The sequence below is a fragment of the Pogona vitticeps genome, chromosome 2, assembly GCF_051106095.1.
Source record: "Pogona vitticeps strain Pit_001003342236 chromosome 2, PviZW2.1, whole genome shotgun sequence".
NCBI lineage: Eukaryota > Metazoa > Chordata > Lepidosauria > Squamata > Agamidae > Pogona > Pogona vitticeps.
The window spans coordinates 31,618,907-31,633,668 of record NC_135784.1 but is presented as its reverse complement, the minus strand read 5'-3'; the positions used below and the strand labels follow the sequence as shown (position 1 = coordinate 31,633,668).

At 41.2% G+C, this 14,762-nt stretch overlaps 2 long non-coding RNA genes across 3 annotated transcripts in view; one reads left to right on the top strand and one right to left on the bottom strand.

Annotated features, from left to right (window-relative positions):
* The window catches only part of LOC110089314 (uncharacterized), a 27,165-nt gene extending 18,338 nt beyond the window's left edge, over nucleotides 1–8,827 (top strand). Inside the window, exons 1-2 of one of the 2 annotated variants that reach the window (XR_013542755.1) lie at nucleotides 3,921–4,181; nucleotides 7,492–8,827. This is a non-coding gene — a long non-coding RNA (uncharacterized LOC110089314). Of the gene's footprint in view, nucleotides 1–3,920; nucleotides 4,182–7,491 lie in introns of those variants that run through there. The other variant, XR_012083431.2, reaches the window with a different exon arrangement.
* Nucleotides 1–14,762, bottom strand: part of LOC140704316 (uncharacterized) — a 26,133-nt gene extending 11,371 nt beyond the window's left edge. The window contains exons 1-2 of the long non-coding RNA XR_013542760.1: nucleotides 14,666–14,762; nucleotides 9,235–9,362 (exon numbers count right to left, since the gene is read on the bottom strand). This is a non-coding gene — a long non-coding RNA (uncharacterized LOC140704316). The remainder of the gene's footprint in view (nucleotides 1–9,234; nucleotides 9,363–14,665) is intronic.

Sequence of the window (14,762 nt, the reverse complement as noted above, 5' to 3'; positions counted from 1 at the left end):
GCACTCTGGTAGCTGCGTGTGATCGTTAACACTAGGAAGGCTAGAACGTCCAGTGAGGATCAAATCGAGCTGATGCCAATGCTTGGATCTTGGATGTCTCCAGGAAACTCTGTGTTGCAGCTTCGTATTAAAGAATGTGTTGCTGACACAGAGACCATAGTAACAGCAAAACTCCAGTAAGCGTTGGCCATTTTCGTTCATCTTTCCAATGCCAAAACGTCCTAGACAAGTGGGCCAAGAATTGTGATCAGCACCAACTCTAGCATTAAAGTCTCCAAGAATGAACAGTGACTCTCTTTCAGGGACTTTTTTGATAGTAGCTGCCAGATCATCGTAGAATTTGTCTTTCACTTCTGTAGTGGATGACAGTGTTGGTGCATATGCACTAATGAGGGTTACTGGTCCTGCTGATGAGTGGAGCTGCAGAGACAGGATTCTTTCACTCCCCACAGTGGGTGGAACAATGCATCTCAGGAGAGTGTTTCTGACTGCAAAGCCAACACCATATTCCCTGGTCTCATTCGATGGTTTTCCCTGCCAGAAGAATGAGAAGTTTTTTTCTTTGACAGATCCCGAGTCTGGCAGTCTTGTCTCTTGCAGGGCAACAATGTCCATCTGCAGTCTACTCAGTTCGATGTCAATGACAGCTGTCTTGCGCACATCGTCTATTTCTTGGAGGTCGTTAGGAAAGCCGTAGTCAGGAAAGCCAGGGGTCATTGTCCATACATTCCAGGTGCCCAGCTTTAGGGCAGAAGTTTTCTTATGATTGTTGCATGGTGCACGGTTGTCGATCTGCTTGTCGGGTTTCACCCTAAACCCCACACACCCCGTGAGGTTAACAGACCGTGGCGAGGTAGCACCTTACTGGCTGGGGGCTACCCAGCTTAAGGCGGGCGGTATCTACCTAGTGAGGTGCAATGACCTCTCCCACCGTCAGAAGTAGCCCCTGGCGTCCTGCTCTATGCCAATTGAGCAGAGACTTATAACCGGTAACTGCTACTTCCCGTGTTGTTTCGACGCTGTATGCGAAGCTGGAGTGTCCTCTCCAGAGCACGAAGCCTGGGTAAAATAGTATGGAGGATAGGCTGTTACCCAAGCAGCAAATCCCCCCTCTCCACATCGCTGAAATGGTCCAGTGGAAAGGCAAGAGCCAATACAACTGGTTCCAGCAACGTCACAGGAGTAGGCAGAATGAAAGAAAATGCCTCCGGGACTCTGGCTCCGGATTTTGCCTCGAGGTTATCTCCTGAAGCCCTTTCCATAAGTGGATATAGCCACAAGGCAGTGGCGGTTTAAATTTGGAGTTTTCCTTCTCCTAGATGGGCTGCCTTCCAGGGCTGACGAGTCCCACCTACCCGGCCTGCTCTCTTTTACCAAATTAAGTAAGAGATAGGATTAGGGAATTTCATGTGACACACTCTCCTCCTCATTCTCTTTTTAAAGCTGAAATTCTGCCCTCCTTCAGGACATCCATATTCAGCATATTGGGGTTGGAGATAGAGTTAGAGTATTTCGCGCGCCGTTAGGTGCGCGGTCCAGTAAAATCAGGATTCGAACTACTAGGCCCTCCCACTAGGCCATGTGATGAGCCAGAACAAAGAGACAGGAAAAAACAGACTTCTCCACAAAATGCCTACCTTTCTCTTCCTTCCCAGCCAGAACCCTTAAGGAAACACACACAATTATACTGTATATTTTACAGTATATTTTACAATATATAAGAGTTTGCCCCCCTTTTCTCCTGTGTGTAGTAATACAGTAGATCTACAGAGGTTTATTGCCTGTAGTACTGCAAGGAAAGTACTTTGGCTAATAATAACCAATAAGCATTATTGTCCATAAATATGTCCCCTTTGGTGGCCTCTTTCCCGAGGCAGGGAATTCCAGCGAGCCTTAAAGTTTCCCAAGCTTCTTCCTTGCCTACTCTGTAACAGCTGAACTCTGATATCTGCTGCCTGATGGTCTTCGCTCAAGCATTACAACCTCGCAGCCCCTCTCACACCATTAGCCGACCAAAACATGACCCACAAGGATGGGATCAGTATCACAAATCTGAATGGCAGAGTGATTACAGTATTATTATTGATGTAACCACCCAAATACATATGAGAATACTATATATGCTGTTGGCTGTAGAGAAAAAAAAACTGAAACAAAGTAGTTTAAATGTTGCTAAATTGTTGGTTATTTTTGCCTGGTGATCTGTCAGCTGGGACCTGTCTTGACAGAAAAGTCTGATGTTGCACAACATATACAATTGGAACAGGATAAGTATAAATGAAGGTAAGCTGGAAACTATAAAGCAAGAAATGGAACATTTAAACATTGCAGCGCTTGATGTGAATTAATTAAAATGGACTGAAATGGGATATTTTCAGTCAGACAACTACAAAGTTTTATACCCTGGAAATGAGAGAAAAAATGGACTGGCTCTAATACAGAGGCAAAATGTAGCACAAACAGGGGCTATAATGCAAGGTTTGATCAAATAATATCAATCAAACTCCGGAGAAAACCTATCAACATAACCATCACTCAAGTCTATGATCCAGCCGCAGATCATGAAGATGATGAAATGGAAAGCTTTCATGCAAGGATCCAGGAGGAAATTGATCACACACCAAAACAAGACATGCTTATTTAACATAGGTGTCTGGAACACAGAAGCTACTTTTAGAACAGAATATGGAGAGAAGCATTGTTTTCTTCTAGGCAAAGGTGTCAGACCAGAATGCTTTTTGTTCCTTTATTGCTTCAATCAGGATACAGAACGTATCATACAGAAAGCTGAACTAGATTAAGAAAGTGGAGTGAAAATTGGAGGAAGAAGCATCCGTAATTTAAAATATGCAGATGACACAATTTTACTGGCAGAAGGCAGCAATCAGTTGAAACAACTTTTAGTGAAAATGAAAGAAAAAAAGTGCCAAAGCAGGACTGCAGTTGAAAGTGAAGAAGATAAAAATCATGACTACACAAGAACTACACAACTTTAATGTTGATAATGAAGACGTTGAAATAGTTGACATTTGGAATATCTAGGTTCAATCATCAATCCAAAAGGAGACTGCAGCAAAGAAATTGTATGAAGGCTGAGACTAGGAAGGGCAGCAATGAAGCAAGTTGAAAAGGTTATCAAATATAAGGATGTGTCATTGGAAACCAAGATCAAGAAAATTCATACCATAGTATTTCAGATCACTATGTATGGGTTTGAAAGCTGGTACCAATACTGAAGGATTTAAAAACACTCACCACCCAACTGGCTGAAACCAGCTCTCAGCTTACCTTAAGCAATGTGCCTGACAGAACTCTATCATGACCATTTTAGGACTTTCTTTCGTAATTATGTCTGAGGAAGTGAATTTTATTTACAAAAGCTTGTATCTATCTATCTATCTATCTATCTATCTATCTATCTATCTATCTATCTATCTATCTATCTATCTATCTATCTATCTATCTATCTATCTATCTATCTATCTATCTATCTATCTATCTATCTATCTATCTATCTATCTATCTATCTATCTATCTATCTATCTATCTATCTATCTATCTATCTATCTATCTATCTATTTGATTTATATCCTGCCCATCTGGTATATCATACCACTCTGGGCGGCTAATGTTTGATTTTAATGGTCTCAATAAAGGTATCACGTCTTCTACATTTTGACTCCCTAAAGGAACCCACAGGCTTGGGTTTATAAGAGCTGAGCAGTGCAGTTGAGGCCAGGACATTATGGAGATTGGTCATTCACCACCTATGGAAGTGGCTTTGTACCATATATCAAAAACAACAACAATTAGATGAAGCAAGAGGGAGGGTTCTCTGTTTTGGCCCTAGAAGATAAGGAGTTTGCTAACTAGTTAGCAAGGGACATACAGGCCAGCAGGTAACCCTAAGGATCTTTGCTCCCACATGACCATGGGTTGTATCTGCATTCAGAATTGTAAATATTGCTCAACCAAAGAGGGTCTTGGCTGGACCTAAAACAGGAGAATAGAAACCTAACTCTGGGATTGTTCCCCATTGGTTGGAATTCCTGCCACAGGGCATTGCTTTCTGCACCAAGAGGCCAGACTGGCACCACCTGGATTTGAGACTGGGAAGCTAGAAGGGCGTCCAGGTGCGAGAGAAGCCGGAACTAAGGCAACCCCACTTTGTCGGGTCCACGGTAAATACTGTCTCTTGCCGGATTGTGTCTGATGCAGTCTGTCAGTACCCTTTTCCTAACATCCTATTCCTCTCTGCCCTACGTCTTCTTGTCTGGCTGAAGAATAATTATTTCTTACATCTCCCACTAAATGATTTTCCATTTTCTTTTCTCGTTTCTTACCTAGAACTGCTTTCCCTTTGCAAGTGTGTGCATGTCTATGCCTACAAGGGTTTTAAAAATTACTTTCTGTTCACGTTACCTCTGGAAAGGGCTGTCACTAGGCAGAAGCAACTAGAGCTTGGCCCCAGGTCATCAGCATTCCTGATGAACGTTTGGGAAATAAAATGCAACATTTCTTGGCCTTCCTTTATTTTATTTTATTTTATGGTCAAAATAGTCTAAATATCTTAAGCTTTTAATTTGGTTTTCATTTTAACAATATTTCATATTTGCCCATAATTTAAAATTGTGCAAGGCTCTGATATAAAAACAGCAAGAGGATGAGTAAATACACATATATTAGTTGTGACCTCTAAACAGAATGCTAGAATAAAGTGGGGGTGGTCTGATATAACATCTTAGAAAAAGAAGATACAGCCTGCCAGCAATGGGAGATAATTACTGCATTCCTGTTTTCAGAGTGTCTACAGTCCTGAAATAATGTGGTCTTAAATGGTCTAGGAAAGGAGTAGGCAGAGGTGTTGGCAAAGGAGTTGGAAAAGTTACTTTTTTTGGACTACAGCTAAAAAAAACCAGACCTTAATGTCACCTGCAGAATTCTCTCTCTCTCTCTCTCTTGGTAACAAAGTCTTAGTTAAGTTAAGGACAGGTGGGAACAATGTTTTGTATATGTGAATAACTAATCATGAATTCTCTGTATTTTCTACTTTAAAAATTTAGGCATTATCAGAGGCATTGTATTTTATGCCATCCCCCTGTCAATCCTAAGCAGCCTCCCCGGTCATGAAAGAGCAAATATCAGTTAACAAGTACATAAACAACTTATTAAAAACTTCCTGTGATTTTACTCACAATGAATGATTTGGGACTCACAAAACAGATGCTCACTCAATTGAAGTGGTTCAGAATTCCAGAAGACAATGTTCAAGCATTGAGGAAGAAATATATACGGGAACACTGTATATTCTCTATATTCAGGTACCCAAATCTGAAGGTTTTCGGGACCTGAATGCAAGAACACACTCTGTAATAAGTAGGATCAAACAGCACTAGGGTGACATGTTGAAGCTACCTCACTCCAGAAAAGAAGCTCAGAAATGTAGTGATGATTAAGGATTAGTTTTCCCTCTGCCATCCTGTTGCGTACACAGTAGGCTGAAGTCTATTCGATGAGTAGATTTCCCCTGCCTTTCTGATGGAAGGTGAAAGGAAAGACGTAATTCTTATCGACAGTGAGAATGGGTCGTGGGATCGTGGTGAGAGCAATTTTCAATTCCCCCCTTTATTTATTTGTTTTGGAGAGTACGCATTAATACAGTCCAGATCACATGCCACAGAGTTTGTTTGTCTGGACAATGGTCAGGGACTTGGGCAAGTACAGCATGGCAACTTCTAGCCATCCTTTTTCATCTATCAGGAAATTTCCCAAATGCTGACACCATTTTTACCACAAAGTTTTCCTGGAGTGGAACTCAAAATGTCAGAATCTTTTGAAGTGTGTCTTATGATTTTCCAATATGCTTTTCTTTCAAGTGTGTCTGTTCATGACAAGAAAGTAAAAAAAAATGTGTTTCCAAGAAACCCATAGAATTCTGCCATTAAACAATTTTTAAAGATGCTTACTTAAGTTTGTTCCCCCCTTAAAATTATTTTTGGTTGGAAATCATTTTGCATTTAAAACTGTTACTGTAACTTATTATTATAGTGCTGACCTTCCAAAATCCATAGCTGTTATTGGAATTCATATGGAATTAGAAATCATTTAACAGCCAATGTCACAGCTGAAAGAACCTGCTCATCCCTCATTTTTAATGACCACGCAGAAAATGTCAACTATTTTGTACAGTCAATGCTTGTCACCATGTTGGTCATGAAGGAATTTATTCTCAGAAAAGAAAAGGAGCTGCATGGATTGGTATGATTCTCACTGTATGCAGGAAAAAACTCATTGAAATTCTCTACAACAAACTGCCTTGAAAAAGTAAAACTCTTAACAGCCTCAAAGATAAATTCAAAGTTTATGTCAGATTTAAAATAACTGAAGAACATCACTAAGGAAAAAAACACAGGACCCACCACCTTTGAATGGTCTTTTAGAGATATATTTTAAATAAAGGACAGGGAATATGTTGCCTTCCAGTTCTTCATGGACTTCAGCTCCTCTAATCCTGTGCCATTGGCTATCTTGATGACAGATGATGGGAACTGTAGACCATGCGTTCTGCATCTGCCTTACAGTTGCATCAATCCTCACAGAAATAAACTCAAAATTTATTTGTTTCTTGGCAAAATAATTGCTCTGACAAGCTTTCGTGCCAAAGCAGACTAAAATAGGAACAGCACAAGTGTTTGTGTAGTTATCTTCCACTATATGAGGAAGCGAGAGTATGAATATTTTAAATAAATGTACATAATATCCGAGTCACAAAGAGTGATCCATGTATGATTAAAATCTGCTGAGCTATTTTTCTATCAGTTAATCAAGCCACAAAGAATAAAAACCATGTGTTCAGGATTAACTGATAGCGAGTACAAGAGTGCATTCAGGTGTTCATTAAAAATAATTTGTTCATTTAATTTTTTGCCATTACTAAGGCATAATTAAGTTACATTACATCTGGAATTCTGTATTCTCAAACTGTAACATGGCCAGATATTCCATGTTACATTTGGTGCATCCTGAAAGTAGCAGGCTACAGTACATGAAACCTTATGCCAAATGAAACTGGTTGCTCTTAAAGGTGCGACCAGAGTGTTTTTTGTTTTGCTTGTTTGTTTTTCTGCAAACTATTGAGATGGCTACTCCCCTGGACATTTCCTTTGTGGTGTCTCTGTTTGTAACTAGTTTTAATTACACCTGTAGTTCTAGAGCTGTGTGGTTTGCCAGACTGTGTGTGCCTTGTCCTTCAGGCCAGTGGGTTGTAGCATTTTGACAGCTTTTAAAAGTAAATTAAAATGATCATATTTTAGTTCTGAATAACAAAAAAGTAGAATGGCCTGTTGTTGTTTTTTTGAAGTAATTTTAATGGCAACCAATAAATATTGAGGACGTCTGAATTGTTAGTATAACTAACAACTTTTAAAAAGTAATTTGCCAAGCTCTACATGATGCAGAGGTCACTAATTTTAAGCTATTTTCCATTGGCAGCTCTCATCAACAGAGGGGAGATAAACCTTCTTTAAAATCCCTTTCTGGGTGAGAAAGACGGGAGCAAGCCCATCTCTATGAGAAGGACTTCAAGGAGCCGTTCTGGAGAACCATGCCACAGTGATGCCTCAGCTTTGAGAAAAGCACAGGATGCAATGTCCCCCCTTTTTTCTCAAGAATCTACTCACTAAATCTGTTAATTTTGTGGTTAAAATACGAATGCCAATTAATAAGGTTTTCTTTGGCGTTATGATTTTCCTTATTCTGATTGTGATTTTATGCAAGCTCTTCGTTTTTCCCCAATATGAGTATGAAACTTCAGAAACTTGTGTTACCAATATCGGTAACACAAAAGAGCCCATCACAGTTGCTCCAAAAAATCTGACTCCTGCGACTCTGTTGGCAGCTGCAATGGAAGAACCACAGGGGGGAGCCATGAGGAACTGCTTGGAGAAAGCTGCTCAGGAGTTTTCTGAGGAGCCGAGCATTGTGAAGAAGAACGCCAGGATGATCCTGCAGTGTAATGGAACAAAGCGAGAGTTCCTGTCTGGAAAAGGGGGAAACCTCATTGAAGTGGTCTGGATCAATGAGAAGGTGTCTTATACATTGGTTCATGAAGCCCATCCAGATGTCTATCTGGCAAGGCTTGGACGTCATCCTTTGCCACTCAACATCAGCAGCGTCCAGAGTGTCTTACAAGATGTGGCTTCCCACAACGGCTCAGAAGAGCTACAGAGTTGCCTCAGGGAGGCCTTAAAGCAATTGCCCTGCGAACCGTTCATAGTGCAGGACAATGCCAAAATGGTGGTGTCTTGCGGAGGGAAGAGCTTCACCTTCATCTCTGGTAAAGGGCAAACCGAGATTAATGTATACAGAGAAGAACCACATGGGCCGATTCAATATGTGGTGAAAGCGACAGGAAATGCGTGGTGGTCGAGATATTTCAAAAAGGGAAAGCTTTGCTGACAAAAATGAAGAAGGCCTTACAGGCAATTGCTATGTTATGTTATGGCTTCATCGTTAGTTGATCTTCAATATTCTCTCTAGTGCATATCAATCACAGAGTTGGCAATAAGTAGTTGTTTGAAGTAATTTTTATAACAGCCAGCTCAGCAAATTATCCAGTATTGAATGTTTCCCCGCAATGTGAAGGGCAATGCCTAACTACAGATTAAATGAAGATTAATGATAAAGTTATGTGTGAAGAAATAGTGAATGAGCAGAACTCTGCATGACATTTTTTTTCTATCCTAAGACTCGAGAACTGGATTTTCAATTTCCTGTTCTGCTCTCTCTCCAGAGTATTCTTCAATAAATATTTTAACAAATTCGGTAATTGGTTTGTATATGAGTCAATCATCGATTCCCACAGAAACCCTCAGGTTTAAAACAGATGTTCTATCCAACCAGGTCCCAAACTTCCTTCAATTACCTTCTCAAAATGCACCTTTCCAATGAATCCCCTCCTCTCCTTGCCTTGTGTGTAATTAGAGGACAGGTTCTTAGCCACAAAACTCAAAACTGTGAAGACATCTCAATACTAAACATGGAGAATATGCCACAAAGAGCATCATTTCCCCCCCCCCCAAAAAAAGTAAGGAGCATGAGCTTCTGGAAAGTAAGAAAATGGTTAAAAAGAGTGCAACTGGTTGTAACAATGAAAAATGCACTGAGGGCCTTATTTTAAGTTTCTCAGTTAATAGCAAAACCCAGAAAACTGCACACAATAGCTGAAGAACTGACCTGTTGCAAAAATCGTGGTTTCTGGATTGATCAATGAGAAAGCCGCCAAGGACCTTTCCTTAATCGTTTTGTCAGATGGCACAGTTCAGTCTTGGTGGCTCACAGCAACAAAAGATATTTAAGGGGATCTGTGGTAAAGAAGGTTAAGAACCTCTGGTCAGAGTAAACCCCTATGCATGTCTACTCAAAAGTAAGTTTCGCAAATAAAAAGTAACTCAAGTATCTTCAATATATTCAAATCCTTTGAAATAAAATTTGTACGAAGAAAAAAAACTTTAATATGTTATTTGCAGAATTCCAGCATTGATTAACCTGGTTCTGTGCATGGGTTTTTGCTCAGACGTATGTCCTACTAAGTTACATGGCTCTTTCACCTCAGGAAATACACAAAGGAGACTGATCCATCTGCATAGCTAGGGAAGATTATAGGCAAAGTATGTTACTTGGACTACAACTCTCAGACTTCCCCAGCCAAAAAACAGGAGTACCCCCCTTAATTCATTCATTCATTCATTCATTCATTCATTCATTCATTCATTCATTCATTCATTCATTCATTCATTCATTCTGCTTTTATACCACCAATTTGGCTACAACGCCACTCTGGGTGGTTTACAAAAGGGGTCTCCAACCTTTTCAACCCCGCAGATCGGCTGGAGAAGGCGGGGCACCCCCTTGCGCTTGCATGCATGCATAAAGGAGCGTGCATGCTCTCATGGGTGTGCAGGCGCTCATGTGCATCTGTGAAGGAGTAGGAGGGTACTCATGTGGGTGCGTGCACAATCATGCGCATGCACAAATGGCAGCGTAACACTTGAGTGGCATGTGGACACTCGTGTGCATGCACAAAGGGGCTGTGCGGGGCGGGAGTGCATGTGGGGGTTGTGTGGGAGGTGTGTCTCCATGGTCTGGCACTGGGACGCAGACCAGGGGTTGGGGACCTCCGGTTTACAACACAGTAAAACAATTGCACTTAAAAAATATAGAGCATTGTGGTTACACCGTACAGAAATCAAAATCAATCTTAAAACATACAATCACAAATAACCAAAACAATATCAACATCAACATAACAACAACAACAACAACAACAACAACAACAACAACAACAATAATAATAATAATAATAATAATAATAATAATAATAATAATTTATTGTCATTGTAAGTATATACACAGTATACCATACAACGAAATTCACAGACACCCAGAGACCAGACACATGCACACACATAACATTCCCCAAACACTCCCCACCCACTAGAAGCCCCCCACTAAAAATACAAACATCTACACCTCAGGCCAAGTAACACAGTCCAACTAATTATTCACTACTGGTGGTCTTTAAGCTCATTATTAATTGCAATTATAGCTCTAGGATAAAAACTATTTAGAAAACGTGTGGTCCGAGTCTTAATTGTTCTATATCTTCTGCCAGACGGTAACAGTTCAAAAAAGTTATAAGCAGGATGGGAAGAGTCTCTCAGGATGCTGTGTGACTTCCTCAGACAGCGGGTTGTGAAGATGTCATCCAGGGTTGGTAGCTGGAGCCCGATGATATTCTGGGCAATTTTAATGGTTCTCTGTAGAGCTTTTTTGTCCGCTACAGAGCTACTCCCAAACCATGCCAGAATGCCATAAGTTAGGACACTCTCAATGGTGCTATGGTAGTAGGACAGATGTAAATGCTGTGATAAATTTAACTTCCCGAGCATTCTCAGGAAATACAGCCTCTTCTGTACCTTCTTTATTAGCATGTTGGCATTTATAGTCCATGAGAGGTCCTCTGAGATGTAAGTACCCAGAAATTTAAAACTACCAACTCTCTCCACTTCCTCACCGTTTATGTACAGTGGTAAATGTACATTTCTCTTCCTCCTAAAATCAATTATGAGTTCTTTAGTTTTTTTTATGTTAAGTGTGAGATGATTTTCTTTACACCATAGTATCAATCTTTGTACTTCCTTTCTATAAGCAGACTCATTGTTCTTATTTATGAGTCCCACCACTGTCGTATCATCCGCAAATTTAATAATTGCATTGGTGTTATATAGTGGGGTGCAATCATGTGTGTACAGGGAATAGAGGAAGGGACTTAGCACGCAGCCCTGGGGAGCTCCTGTACTTAGTACCAGGGTAGAAGAATGGTGGGATCCCATCCTTACTGACTGTGGCCTATCTGTCAGAAAATCCTTTATCCACATGCAGATCTCCTGAGGTAATCCCAGGTTGATCATTTTTAAAAACAACCTATTTGGTAGAATGGTGTTAAAAGCAGAGCTATAATCCACAAACAACAGCCTCGTATAAGTTCCCTGTTGTTCTAAGTGGCTCAATACAGTATGGAGTACGATGGACACAGCATCATCAGTAGATCTATTTCTCCTGTATGCAAATTGCCATGGATCCAAAGAAGGTGGAAGACTAGCCTTAATGTAATCCAGCACCAATCTCTCAAAACATTTCATAATAACAGATGTTAAAGCTACTGGTCTATAATCACTGGGAGATACCACAGCTGACTGCTTCGGGACTGGCACTATAATAGATGTCTTCAGGCAAGTGGGGACAGAACACTGCAACAAGGATAGATTGAAAATATCCATAAAAACTCCAGCTAATTCTGCAGCACAGCCCCTAACAACTCGTCCCATGATTCCATCTGGTCCAGCTGCCTTTCGAATATTAATATTCTGGAAAGCGCGTCTCACATCTGAAATCTGCAGTACTAGTGGTTGTCTGTCAATGGTGGATTCTAGTGATGTATTATGGACAGTAGGTGCTGGAATAATGGTTGTTCCTGTTTCCACCTCAAAACGGCTGAAAAATTGATTTAACTGCTCAGCCAAAAAATCACTGCTGCTACACAGACTGTTTTTGTTACTCTGACCAGTGATTTGTCGTAGGCCGTGCCACACTTGGCGAGTGTCAGAACTTTCAAGGTGTTGTTCAATTCTCTGGCTGTACATAGCTTTGGCATCCCTAATGCCCCTTTTCAGTTTAGCTCTGGCCTCTCTATACTGCAGTTCATCACCAGAATGAAAAGCAGCATTTCTGGCTTTTAATAAAAGGCGCACTTCTCTATTTAGCCAAGGCTTGTTGTTAGAAAACACTCGTACTTGTCTTGTGGTAGTAATAACATCGATGCAGCTTTTGATATAAAACAGTACTGTGGAGGCATAAGTATCAACATTGTCCTCCTCAAACAGTGTCCAATCAGTGCTCCTAAAGCAATCTTGAAGTTGCTCAGTTGCATCCACTGGCCACACTTGTATTTCTCTAATTGATGGTCTGATTCTTTTAACAAGGGGTCTGTACGATGGAATCAAAAAAAGAGATATATGATCTGACTGTCCCAAGCTAGGCAATGGCTTCGTCTTATATCCATGCATGATGTTACAATATACCTGATCCAAGGTATTTTCCCCTCTAGTGGGACAGTCCACATACTGATAAAAGTTAGGGAGGACGGTCTTTAAATTGGCTTGATTGAAATCACCTGCTACCACCAGCACTCCATCTGGGTAGGCCTGCTGCTGTTTGCTGATAGCAGTTAGCAAACAACTCAAAGCTGTGGTTGTGTTAGCATCAGGAGGTATATATATTGCTGTTATTATAACAACATTAAACTCATGAGGCAGGTAAAAGGGGCGGCATTTCACTGCCAAATACTCCAAATCAGGAGAACAGTGAATGTCCATTATTTTAACATCTGTGCTCCAATTATCGTTTGTGTAAACACAAACCCCTCCACCTCTGCTCTTCCCAGATTCAATAGACCTGTCTGCTCGATGTACTCTGCGTCCTTGTAGTTCAATTACCTCCCCTGGGATGGAAGAATCAAGCCATGTCTCTGTAAAGATCATAACGCAACAGTCTCGAATATTTTTCTGTAGGGAGATAGTAAGTTCCAGCTCCTCAATCTTGTTGGGTAGAGATCTAACATTTGAGACAAAAAGACTTGGCAATGCAGGCTTGTGAAGATTTTTGCCTAACCTCACTCGTAGACCAGCCCTGCAACCTCTTTTCTACTTGCGTTTTCTCCGTGTTCTTTTCTTCCTGACAGGGAGAGCAGGGGGAGTAACCCCCCGATATGCAGGCCGTCTTAAAAGCTCAGCTGGGATGTTGTAAGTTGAGACCCTCAATTCAAAGTTGCAACTGTCTCTGCCAATAGATAATAATTCTTGTCGACTGTAAGTTACTTGTGCCTGAGCACGTAGAGTCCATAATAAGGACTGATCTCTGGAATGCCTAGCCGCTGCAAATACTTGCGCCGCCATCTTGACCAACTGTCAACTGTCAACTGTCAAATATCACTCCTTTAAAAGTCAGGATGACTCAGAAGAAATAAGCGCTGAAAACTGCCACTGCATTATCACGATGTATTCTCCAGAAAAGCCTGTCTGAAAAGGTATGTCTTCAGGGATCGCTTGAAGGTTCCCAGCGAAGGGGCCAGGTGGATTTCACACTGGAGGTCATTCCAGAAATGGGGGCAACTGCCGAGAAGGCCTGGTTTCTAATTTTCTTTTACTGGTCCTCCTTTGGGGTCAATAATCTCAACCGCCCCACCTGGGAAGATCAAGTAGATCAGGCAGATCTCATTGGAAGGAGGCATTCTGTGAGGTATGGATTAGATCTATAGAGGTTTCGTGTCTCTGGTACTGTGAAGGGAAGTACATGCATCTTGGCTAGTAACAACCAATAAGCAATGTTCTCCATAAATCTGTCCCCATCTAAAGATGTCCCTGTTGGTGGCTTCCTCCTTGAGGCAGCGAATTCCTAGAGATGCTGATAGCGTTTTAAGTTTCCCAAGCGTCTTCCTCGTCTACTCTGAAAACAGTTGAACGTTGATATCTAGAGGCTGACGGTCTTCGGCCAAGCACCTGTGAGGCCTACAGAGGGGCTCTGCTCTGTACAAAACAGGTAAGTGAAGGAGGGAGAAGGGAACTTGGCCATTACAACCCCAATGCCCTTCTCACACCATAAGCCAACACAAAATATATGACCCACAAGGACAGCCGATTAATATTTAAAAAATCTGAGCGGGAGAGTGTCCATTATTATCGGTGTAAGTACCAGAATGTGTAAGAGAGCAAGTGTTGCTAGGTGTGGAGAAAAAAAATTAGAAATAGATGGAGTGTGAGCGGGGTTTTGTGAAATGGCTGCTTTTCCTGTCCTGAGATTTGTGATCTGTGATCTGTGACCTGTATAGATGGAAGGTGGGCAATCCATGTGGCCTGACACCTTCTGGGAGCTTCTTGCTAGGCAGCTGAAGAGATAAAAATGCACAAAAAGTGGCACACCGGTCACTGTTTCCCCCACAACCTCATAGAAAAACTCATGGAGTTGATTTCACACAGTGCTCACTATTTCTAACAGTGAGTATTTTGGCTTAATGGAGCAGCATTAGAGTTATTCCAGTCCCTCTTACCTGATACAGAACTTGCCTTCTAGTCAAGATTGGACAGTTAGAGAAGTATTAGCTGGGGCTCCCAGATGGCCTGTGAAATGAGCTTTTTGCCCCTCGC